At 43.1% G+C, this 12,195-nt stretch overlaps 1 long non-coding RNA gene across 3 annotated transcripts in view; it reads right to left on the reverse strand.

Moving 5' to 3' along the window:
* Nucleotides 1-3,348: 3,348 nt before the first annotated feature.
* The window catches only part of LOC126078162 (uncharacterized), a 91,220-nt gene continuing 82,373 nt past the window's right edge, over nt 3,349-12,195 (reverse strand). For all 3 annotated transcript variants that reach the window (XR_007517990.1, XR_007517989.1, XR_007517988.1), the window contains 2 exons: nt 7,768-7,942; nt 3,349-6,270 (listed from right to left, as the gene is read on the reverse strand). This is a non-coding gene — a long non-coding RNA (uncharacterized LOC126078162). The remainder of the gene's footprint in view (nt 6,271-7,767; nt 7,943-12,195) is intronic.

The following is a 12,195-nucleotide window of genomic DNA, read 5'->3' on the forward strand; positions in this document are numbered from 1 at the left end:
CTTCCAGACTAAGACAGACTAGGAAGAAGGACCTGGCAGTCTACTTCTGAAAAACATTAGCCAGTGAAAACCTTATGAATAGCAGCGGAACATTGTCTGAAATAGTGCTGGAAGATTGGACCCCAAGTTGGAAGGCACATAAAAGATGACTGGGGAAGAGCTGCCTACTCAAAGTAGAGTCGACCTTAATGACGTGGATGGAGTAAAGCTTTCGGGACCTTCATTTGCTGATGTGGCATGACTCAAAATGAGAAGAAACAGCTGCAAACATCCATTAATAATAGGAATCTGGAACGTACAAAGTATGAATCTAGGAAAATTGGAAATCGTCAAAAATGAAATGGAATGCATAAACATTGATATCCTAGGCATTAGTGAGCTGAAATGGACTGGTATTGGCCATTTTGAATCAGATAATCATATAGTCTACTATGCTGGGAATGACAACTCAAAGAGGAATGGTATTGCATTCATTGTCAAAAAGAACGTTTCAAGATCTATCCTGAAGTACAATGCTGTCAGTGATAGGATAATATCCATACGCCTACAAGGAAGGCCAGTTAATATGACTATTATTCAAATTTACGCACCAACCACTAAAGCCAAAGATGAAGAAATAGATTTTTATCAGCTGCTGCAGTCTAAAATTGATCGAACATGCAATCAAGATGCATTGGTAATTACTGGTGATTGGAATGCCAAAGTTGGAAACAAAGAAGAAGGATCAGTAGTTGGAAAATATGGCCTTGGTGATAGAAACAATGCCAGAGATCGAATGACAGAATTTTGCAAGACCAACGACTTCTTCATTGCAAATACCTTCTTTCGCCAACATAAAAGGCGACTATACATATGGACCTCGGCAGATGGAACACACAGAAATCAAATGGACTACATCTGTGGAAAGAGACGGTGGAAAAAGCTCAATATCATCAGTCAGAACAAGGCCAGGGGCTGACTGTGGAACAGACCATCAATTGCTCATATGCAAGTTCAAGCTGAAACTGAAGAAAATCAGAACAAGTTCATGAAAGCCAAAACATGACCTTGAATATATCCCACCTGAATTAGAGGCCATCTCAAGAATAGATTTGACACATAGAACACTAGTGACCAAAGACCAGACAAGTTGTGGAATGACATCAAGGACATCATCCATGAAGAAAGCAAGAGGTCATTGAAAAGACAGGAAAGAAATAAAAGACCAAGGTGGATGTCAGAGGAGACTCTGAAACTTGCTCTTAAGCGTCGAGCAGCTAAAGCAAAAGGAAGAATTCATGAAGTAAAAGAACTGAACCGAACGTTTCAAAGGGCCTCTCGAGAAGACAAAGGAAAGTATTATAATGACATGTGCAAAGAGCTGGAGATGGAAAACCAAAAGGGAAGAACACGCTCGGCGCTTCTCAAGCTGAAAGAACTGAAGAAAAAATTCAAGCTTCGAGTTGCAGTAGTGAACGATTCCATGGGGAAAATATTAAATGATGCAGGAAGCATCAAAAGAAGATGGAAGGAATACACAGAGTCATTATACCAAAAAGAATTAGTTGATATTCAACCATTTCAAGAGGTGGCATATGATCTGGAACCGATGATGCTGAAGGAAGAAGTCCAAGCTGCTCTGAAGGCATTGGCGAAAAACAAGGCTTCGGGAATTGATGGATTATCAATTGAGATGTTTCAACAAACAGATGCAGCGCTAGAGGTGCTCACTCGTCTATGCCAAGAAATATGGAAGACAGCTACCTGGCCAACTGACTGGAAAAGATATATATTTATGCCTGTTCCCAAGAAACGTGATCCAACCAAATGTGAAATTATAGAACAATATCATTAATATCACATGCAAGCAAAATTCTGCTGAAGATCATTCAAAAATGGATGCAGCAGTATATCGACAGGGAACTGCCAGAAATTCAGGCTGGTTTCAGAAGAGGACATAGAACCAGGGATATCATTGCTGATGTCAGATGGATCCTGGCTGAAAGCAGAGAATACCAGAAGAATGTTTACCTGTGTTTTATTGATTATGCAAAGGAATTTGACTATGTGGATCATAACAAACTATGGATAACACTGCGAAGAATGGGAATTCCAGAACACTTAATTGTGCTCATGAGGAACCTTTACATAGATCAAGAAGCAGTTGTTCAGACAGAACAAGGGGATACTGATTGGTTTAAAGTCAGGAAAGGTGTGCGTTAGGGTTGTATTCTTTCACCATACCTATTTAATCTGTATGCTAAACAAATAATACGAGAAGCTGGACTATATGAAGAAGAACGGGGCATCAGGATTGGAGGAAGACTAGCAACCTGCATTATGCAGATGACACAACCTTGCTTGCTGAAAGTGAAGAGGACTTGAAGCACTTACTAATGAAGATCAAAGACCACAGCCTTCAGTATGGATTACACCTTAACATAAAGAAAACAAAAATCCTCACAACTGGACCAATGAGCAACATCATGATAAATGGAGAAAAGATTGAAGTTGTGAAAGATTTCATTTTACTTGGATCCACAATCAACACCCATGGAAGCAGCAGTCAAGACATCAAAAGATGCATTGCATCGGGCAAATCTGCTGCAAATGACCTCTTCAAAGTGTTGAAGAGCAAAGATGTCACCCTGAAGACTAAGGTGCGCCTGACCCAAGCCATGGTATTTTCAATCACATCATATGCATGTGAAAGCTGGACAATGAATAAGGAAGATTGAAGAAGAGTTGATGCCTTTGAATTGTGGTGTTGGCGAAGAATATTGAATATATCACGGACTGCCAAAGGAAGGAACAAATCTGTCTCAGAAGAAGTACAACCAGAATGCTCCTTAGAAGCAAGGATGGTGAGACTGCATCCTTACATACTCTGGACGTGTTGTCAGGAGGGATGAGTCCCTGGAGAAGGACATCATGCTTGGCAGAGTACAGGGTCAGCGGAAAAGAAGAAGACCCTCAAATGAGGTGGATTGACAAAGTGGCTGCAACAATGAGCTCAAGCATAACAACGATGGTAAGGATGGTGCAGGACCAGGCAATGTTTCGTTCTGTTGTGCATAGGGTCGCTATGAGTCAGAACTGACTCTACGGCACCTAACAACAACAACAACAAAAAAGTATCAAGTTGTCTAAAATATTTTTAAAAGAAAAATGGAGAACTTTGTTGGTAGTTTTTTTTACTTTTGAGTCACAAACAGTACTTAACATAAAGCACTCCAAATCACAGAATTAATAGAAAAGGTACAAGCCCCATTCTGTAAACCTAGCATAAGCCTGGTCCTGAACTCTCAGAAAAAGGCAACAATGGACCAAAGACTGCACTGCTCTTCTCGCACATTCACAAGAGGGGGTCACAAGCCCCAGGCCTGGCTGTTAAGAGTACAGGGCCATAGTGATGGTTAGAACTGGTTAGATGATCCAGTCTAGGCCAATCAAGTTTTTCATAGAGAATTTTGCTAGAATTATTGGGGAAAAGTCACTCTCTTCTGATATCCAACATGTAAAGGCACATGCCAGGGCAGGACCAGCTACAGAATTTACGGGATCCAGTACAAAAATGAAAATTATTAAGAATTTTGAGGCAGCAACAGCAGGGAATTAAAACAAGCACAGAACCGCCCTAAGCACGGGACCCCGTGCAGCTGTACGGGTTGCACACCCATCAAGCTGACTCCATGCCCCCAGATGGAGAGAGTCTATCTGACAATGAAAGCCTTGCAGAGGAAAATCAGACCTGAGGGTGAGGTGATGGGAGACATAGAAGGTCATGAGTCCAAGGTTTAATTCTTGAACCTAGAGTATCACTTCAGGTCCCTGAGAAGCAGGTGTAAATGTATTAGGGGAGATGCCTGTGAAGGATAAATCAAGGAGGAAGCAGAAGGCAGACTGCATTGCTGGCCTGCAGAGGCATAACTCAGGTATGCCAGGTAGGGCACATGGCCTGGTCTCTGCTTGAGGAAGGGCACTAACCAGCAGTTTCTATTGGCCATCACAGTTTCCATCGCCAGCTGTGAAAGATCATTCAGCAATTTAACACGAAATGCCTGAGGCGCTATTTTCTGTACAGAGGCCTCTGCTGGCCAGATACCTTAAGAGGAGTGATAGAAAGAAGGATGATTAGGTGGGTGGATACTCAGATTGCAGAGCAGCCCAGACAGAGTCTTGGCCAAGCCAAAGGGGAACCCCAGAGCAAAGAAACCAAAGAAAGCTTGCATGGGGCGGGAATGGCCCAGCTCTGGCACACCCACGCTGCTCAGTCATTGGCTGGGAGAAGCCTAAAATGAGAATGGTCCAGCTTGAACACTGCCTGCAACTACTCTGGACCCACAGGTTCACTGAAGATGAGATTCGGGTGACTTGGCCACCTCGTGTCATCCAAAACCCCTGCTGCACATGTTTGGGGAGCAGCTTCTCCACAGTTTCTGTAGCCGCTTTTCCTGAGGAGACACATAGACAGGAGATGTTAGTAGGAGAAACTGCAATCCCATCTCCGCAATTGGTCTCTTGCCCACACCTGGTATTCATCGTCTTTGCCTTCCACTATTTATCAAAAATCCCCCTGGTTCTCAGCTGTCACCTTAGCAGGTCTCAGCAGCTTACCTGGTGGTGTGACCCAAGCCTTTCTGCCTCCAGGGTCTCAGCAGTGGTCAGAGGTAGATTATCTAATAGGCAAGGTAAGCAGGCCGCTTCACTGCATCACCCCATGAATAAGGTGGATCTAAAGTAGCAGCTTGAGGCTGTCTGCCAACTACTCTTTTTGCATCAGGTTCTCAAAGGCAAAACTGAACCACACACCTTGATGGCTACCACAGCTAGATCAACCTGTGTTTATAAGTCTATCTCCAGATCTCTGTCAATATCTAAATATGCAGTGTCTAATCATGTTGGCATAATGGCTAAAAGCTACAGCTGCTAACCAAAGGGTTAGCAGTTCGAGTCCACCAAGTGCTCCTTGGAATCCATATGGGGCAGTTTTACTCTGTCCTATTGAGTAGCTCTGAGTCCGAATCTACTCGACGGCAATGGGTTTGGTTTGGGTTTTTTGAATCATATCTCACATACTTTGGATGCATTATCAGGAGGGACCAGGCCCTGGAGAAGGACATCATGCTTGGTAAAAGACAGGGTCAGTGGAAAAGAGGAAGACCCTCAATGAGATGGATTAACACAGTGGCTGCAACAATGGGCTCAAACATAACAATTGTGAGGATGGCGCAGGACCGGGCAGTGTTTCCTTCTGCTGTGCATAACATTGTTATGAGTTGGAACTGACTCGAAGGCACCTAACAACAACAATCACAAACAAGTAGGATTTTGTTTATTCAAAGAATTCAAAGATAATTTGCATTAGAAGGCTTTTTAGTGTTTTGTTTTCTTTGGTGCTTTTCTGGACAATCAAAACGTTCAAGGTACAAATCTCTTACAATTGGATAAAAGGATTTGTTATTTTTAAAAGGAATTACAAGGCTTCACTGCTGATTCTAAGCATTGAGAAATAATGCTTTGTGAGCCTGCTGACGATCAGAATCTTGGCCATTTTGAGAGCCTGGGCCAATCATATCAATGAAGTTTCCCAGTTCTGTCTGGTTCTGCCATGCACACGATGATACATCTGTTCTCTGGCCTACTTAATCTGCTGTCTTAGTCATCTAGTGCTGCTGTAACAGAGGTACTACAAGCTGGATGGCTTTAGCAAAGAGAAATTTATTCTCTCACAGTCTAGTAGGTTCCAAGTCCAAATTTGCTTCCTGTTTCTTTTGGCTCTGGAGGATGATTCCTTGTCATCAACCCTCCCTGGTCAAGGAGTTTCTCAGGCTCAGGGATCCCAGGTCCAATGGATGCTCTCTGCTCCCGGTGCTGCATTCTTGCTGGTATGAGGTGCCCAACTCTTTGCTTGCTTCCCTTTCTTTTTATCTCTTGAGAAATAAAAGGTGGTACAGGCCACACCCCAGGAAAGCTCCCTTTACCTTGGATCAGGGAGGCAACCTAAGTAAGGGTGGTGTTACAATCCCACCCTAATTCTCTCAACATAAAATTACAACCACAAAATGGAGGACAGCCACACAAAACTGGGATTCATGGCCTAACCAAGTTGACGCATATTTTGGGGGGGACACAATTTAATCCATGACATCTCCATCAGCGCTGCAGCATCCCATCTGTTCAAAATAATGTGGACCGTTTCCGAGGGCCCCACTGAAACTTCTTCTCCAAACAAGGCATCATCATATACATTCAGTAGCTAGGAAATCTCTAATTCAGGGCAATCTCACCCTAAAACAGACAATAAAAAATACTTTGTAGACTTAATGCAATGTCCTAGAGGTCAGCAAAAATTTCTCTTAGGATAAGCTTTTTCTAAACATGGTATCTCAGGCAACTTAAACATGTACAAACCCAGAGGGCTCGGAATGGTTCAACAAGCAAGGTACAAGCTGAGCCACAAGAGCAAAATAAACATTTAAAAATAACAATAAGGATAATAGTTATAATCTCCCCAGTGAGATATAAGGTCACTGTGACCACCAAAACACAAAGCCAAATAGCCTGCCTGGCTTGGTGCTTCCTTGGTCCCTGTGTGTTTGTAAGCTCAGAGCCAGGCTGCAGGCGGGCACGGGGTTCCAGCTTCCACTTGCTGAGTCTCAAGTGACTGCCAATGGCTCGTGTTGCAAATTTGTTTATATTTAGAAGAACAGGTGTGTGGCCCAGTTCTAAATCAAGTCAGTGCCCCACTGGTATCATCTTGATGTGTGTCATATGCAAGAATGATTTAATATGGAAAAAGGTGACACACCTAGCCTGCCTTGCTCACTGAGCCACACCTAGCATGTGGGGAATTTTGCATCCTGACTTCTATTCTCTTCAGGTTGTGTTCACCGCCCCTCTTTTCATAAACCTACGAGGCTTTTCTTATCCTAGTTGCTGGTTTCCCATGAGCAAAGGAGGAGCCCTGGATTCTATGGCAGCTTCGGTTACCTCCCAGCTGTGTGACCTGGGGTGATTTTCCACTGCTGGTATTCAGTGATGCCCTCTTTAACATGGAGGAAATGATCCCAAGATTGTTGTGAAACTCAAACGATACAACATAGGTGCAAGTGCTTCATAAATGCCTACGTACTCCAAGCCAAAGCCAAACCAAACCCATTCGCATGGAGTCATTTCCAACTCATAGAGACTCCACGTGTTACTGAGCAGGACTGTGTTCCATAGGGTTTTCTTAACTGTGATCATTACAGAAGCAGATCACCAACCCTTTCTTCCATTGAGCCACTAGGCTGGTTTGAACCACCAACTTCTAGGTTAGTAGTTGAGTGCTAAGTGTTTGTACCACCCACGGACCTTTGAACTACTCCACAAATGTAAACTACTATGATGTTGTAAAAAACCTTTATGAAGCTAGACATCCTCTAAAAATGTAAACTCGTGTCACAGATGCAAGTGTGCTGTGCCCAACATTATAAATGTCAGATACCTGATGGAATCCAAGACGAGGTGTCCTGGAAGGCGGCAGTTTTGCAGCCACCTTCTTCAGTCACAATTTCTACTAGGAATTCTGATGAAAATCCAGTGTATGAGGAAGTGGAAACACTTGGTTATGCTGTAAAATTTTCCCGCTAATGGTTTTAGCTCTGATGCTTGTCCAGGCTTCCATCCTCATCCTGCGTAGTGTGCAGCATGGCACTGGCTTACTATGCATCGTTTTGTAGCATCTCCGCAAGTGCCAAGCAAACTTGTTGCCATCAAGTCAATTAGGATTCCTGGCAAACCTACCTGTTACACAGTAGAACTGCCGCACAGGGTTTTCTTGGCTGTAATCTCTATAGAAGCAGATCGCCAGGCCTTTCTTCCCCAGTGCCACTGCTTGGGTTTGAACAGCCACCTTTTCAATCAGTAGGCGAGCTCAAACCATTTGTGCCACCCAGGTACCAAAGTGCCACGTAGAAGGCTGATTTTCAATGGGGAAGAAAAAGGAAATTTTGTTACGATCTCAATTTCACTTGTTTGTTTTATAATAGAAAAGGTGATGTGGTATTAAAAAGTTCTGTGAACAGTGATCAAATATTTTCTAGAAAAAAATAACTTTTATTTTTTATAAAGAGGTATTTATGATATTGCCATAGAGTTGATTCTAACTCATCATAAATACCACTTAATAAAAAGTTTCCTGTCTACTGTGTCTTTCTTTGCCATATTATGTTGGATGTCTCATTAAATAAGCAAAAAAAACATAGTGGATTTCTGTGTTCCCAAGCACTAGTGACAGCTCAAGCACTTGGAGTGCACTTGCACTTGAACTTCCTCTCAGTCATCTTTCCTGGACTCATGCTTAAGCTCTCCTTAAAAAAAAAAAAAAAAATTTTAGTTGCTCTGAAATGTAGGCAAGAAGAGAGGGAACTGCCCCTCCAAATATGCTGACCTAAAAGACACTAAACCAAAAAAAAAAAAAAAAATCCTGTTGCTGTTGAATCAATTCCAACTCTTAGCAACCCTACAGGACAGAGTAGAACTGCCCCATACAGTTTCCAAAGCTGTAATCTTTATGGAAGACGCCCTGGTGGTGCAAGGGTTAAGTGCCCAGCTGCTAACTGAAAAGTTGGTGGTTCCAACTCCCCATGTTCAAACCCACCAGCTTCTTCCCAGGAGAAAGATGTGGTCCTCTGCTTCTGTGAGTATTACAGCCTAGGAAACTTTATGTGGCATTTCTGCTCTATCCTATTGAGTTGCTGTGAGTCTGAATTAGCTTGATGGCAATAGGTTAATCTTTATGGAAGCCAACTGCCACATCTTTCTCTAGGAGCAGCTGGTGGAGTTAAAAGACACAGGGTTATAAAATCCCAGAGAGGAAAAGCTGTGGGAGGGTCTCTCAGGACAGGAATCACCTCTGCAACTCGCCTGGCCATGGCTGCTGATCAGCCTCCACCTGACCAGCCCTGCATAGTGGTTATAACCACCTAGGCCCTGTGGCCCCAGGGTCTTGTTCACACCCATCTTCCAGCTTGTGTGCTTGAGTGAAGTTCAGACTACTTACTGATGCTAAACTACTAGACCCGGTAAGGCCAGGATCCTGATTACACAGAAGGCCTAACTCCTCTCTCTTGACTGCTTCAGGGCTGGGAAGCCATGATCCTTGACCACAAAGGAAGGGAAAAAGCTTTGTTTGTTATTGTCCCACTAATAAAAATAACCAACCAATGGTATGAGTGAAATAATTTAAGTTCATTTCATGGGATTTGTTTTCAAAGAAGCAAAGCATATTTCCTTGGCCTACATGTTTGCTTTTTTAGAACTAAAAATATAAATATTTTAGATTTTTAAAAAAATAATGAAGTATGCATTTTAAACAGGTCATAATAAGTTGAGGAAGGCCAATAATGAAATTGATGGGAACAGAAGGAAGACATAAAGAAAAAAACAGGGATGGGAAGATTGGCAGCAAATTAATGGAGAACGGAGAGTGATGGAGGGGGTGGAGAAAAAGCAGACAGAGACAGAGTGAACTTCAGAGAGAGAAAGAGGAAGAGAGATGGAGTGAGAGAGAGGCAGGGAGGAGGAAGGGTAAAGAGATGGGAGGGAATGAAGGAAGGAAAGAGGGATAGAGGGATGAAGGGAGGCAGGGAAGCAGGAAAGGAAAGGAGGAGAAAGGGAGGATGAGAGGGAAAGAGGAAGGAGCAGGTCTGAGGTGAGTAGACTGGTCATGGAGCCTTGGCGGCCCAGTGGTTAAGAGCTCAGCTGCTAACCAAAAGGCCGGCAGTACAAATCCACCAGCCACTCTTTGGAAACCCTGTGGTGCAGTTCTGCTTTGTCCTGTAGGGCGGCTATGAGTCAGAATCAACTTATGGCAGCTGGTTTGGTTTTGGGTTTGGACCGGTCGTTGGTAAATTACTCACTAGGGTCCCCTGTGCCAGCCACAATACTAGAATTGTGGTGTTGGCAAAGAGTATTGAATATACAATAGACTGCCAGAAGAACAAACAAATCAGTCTTAGAAGAAATACCGCCAGAATGCTCCTTAGAAGCAAGGGTGGTAACACTTTTAAGCTGGCTTACTTCAGACGTGTCATCAAGACAACAAATCGTTAGAAAAGGACATCGTGTTTGGTAAGGTGGAGAGTGAGCAAAAACAAAGGAAACCCTCAATGAGATGGAGTGACGTAATAGCCGCAACTGTGGACTCAAAGACTCCAATGATCCTGACGATGGTACAGGACCGGGCAATGTTTCATTCTGTTAGACGTGAGGTCACCAGAAGTTGGAGCCTACTTAATGGCAGCTAACAACGACAACTGAGTATTCACTATCTCTCAGATGTAACCCTCACCACGACCAGAGTGTGATTCTATTATTACAGTCACAGTCATCGCCCTCAGACACAAGAAACCAACACCCTACAACTCATAGGTAATAACCAGCAGGGCCAGGATTCAGACACAGGTAACCTGGCCTCCATCCGCCACCTGCCTCTGCATCTTAGGCTGCTTCTCTTATTCTCTAAGTGGACCATGAATCAGTTTCACTATTGATTGAGATTTCTATTAACCTCCCAGGAGCTACATGCAATGCTTTCGGCATCAAGAAACACTATATCTAGTAGTACTAGCAAACTGTAAAGTCCATTTGAGACTAATACAAAATTCAAGTGACATTTCAAAATGTATTTTAGAAGTTTACAGATACTTGGCAATTTTTTAGCTGTTTCAAGCTCCTTCAGACATCTTAATTGCTTTATCGTTTTGCTTCAAGTGAACAGGTTTGTTTTATTCCTTGTTTGGAAGGTTTAATTAAAACTAGCATTTATTTCGGCTTGAGATCAAATTCTTGTTTTGGAATCTAGGTGAGACTAAGTAGGCAATAGGAAGAGAAAATGATTCTGTAAAAAGCTGGAAGTGAATACTAAACGTGTATAATAAATATAACAGCATGCACATCATTAAAGGTGCAGTGAATAAAAGAAGTGGATTAATCAGTGTTTGATAACACTTTTTAAAACCCTTTCATGCCCAGCAGTACATACAGTGACCATGAACTTTTACAGCCTCTGGGGTTTTTTGGGAAGCTATTGTACCACTGACAGCACGTGCTATCGAAAGGCAGGGGACTTTATGACTGCTTGAAACCCAAGGGACGGGCATATGCTTCAAATGACTGTTTTTACTTGTATGTAAACATGTTTTTACATGTATGATGTGCCTCAATTTTGGGTAGGAAAAATAAAATTTTGAAATTTTTTATTCGTTACAGACACATACCAATAGACCCTGGTGGGGACACTGGGGTATAATTAGTGGTACTTCATAGGCATCACTGAACACTTAGGGTAGGCTTGTGGGAGGGGGTAAGAAAAAAAAATCCATACAACCTACCAAAAACTCAGGCACCCTCAATGATTCGGCCTGCTTCCATTAATGAAAATGTGCAATATCAACAAAAACTTCAAAGCAGCAAATCATTGGGTCACCAAAGGGTTAAAATGCTTTTAGCAAACCTCCAGAAATCCCTCCTGAAAGCCCTCACCAATAGAAGAATTGTTTTCAAATGATATCCTTGAGATCAAAGAAATATCATCTATTTTCTGAGTTTGCTGACAGCAAACTTAGAATTCAATAAAGAAAACTCAACGATTTTAATTACTTCCAGCTGAAACAAAACCCAGCTGCTATCGCGTCGATTCCGACTCATGGTGACCCCTCGTGTTGCAGAGTAGAATTGCTCCCTAGGGTTTTCAGTGGCTGTGACCTTCAGAAGCAGATCACCAAGAAAGCTTCTGGGGCCCCTCTGAGTGGGCTCGAACTGTCAATGTTTAGGTTAGTAGCCTTGACCTTAACCGTTTGTGCCACCCAAACAGAGGGGCATTGATGTAAGGAATCGATTGTTTACAAAGGGCTGAAAAAAGCAAACAGGAGAAGGAGGGGGGCTGGAGGAGCAAAACCAAAATGGGGAGGATACTCAATAGCAGAAACATGCCACCACTGCCCCCAGGCTCGATTTCACAGCCTGCTCCTGGGCTGTTGGAGATGCCGTCAGTTTCTAGAGCGCAAGTAGCAAGGGCAACTGCGGAGCCAGGAGGCCTTTAGATCTAACCCATATAACCAATCAACCAACCTAGTGCCGTCGAGTAGGTTCCAACTCATAGCGACCCTATAGGACAGAGTAGAACTGCCCCATAGAGTCTCCAAGGAGCACCTGGCAGATTCCAGCTGT

The sequence above is a fragment of the Elephas maximus genome, chromosome 6 (assembly GCF_024166365.1).
Source record: "Elephas maximus indicus isolate mEleMax1 chromosome 6, mEleMax1 primary haplotype, whole genome shotgun sequence".
Taxonomy (NCBI): domain Eukaryota; kingdom Metazoa; phylum Chordata; class Mammalia; order Proboscidea; family Elephantidae; genus Elephas; species Elephas maximus.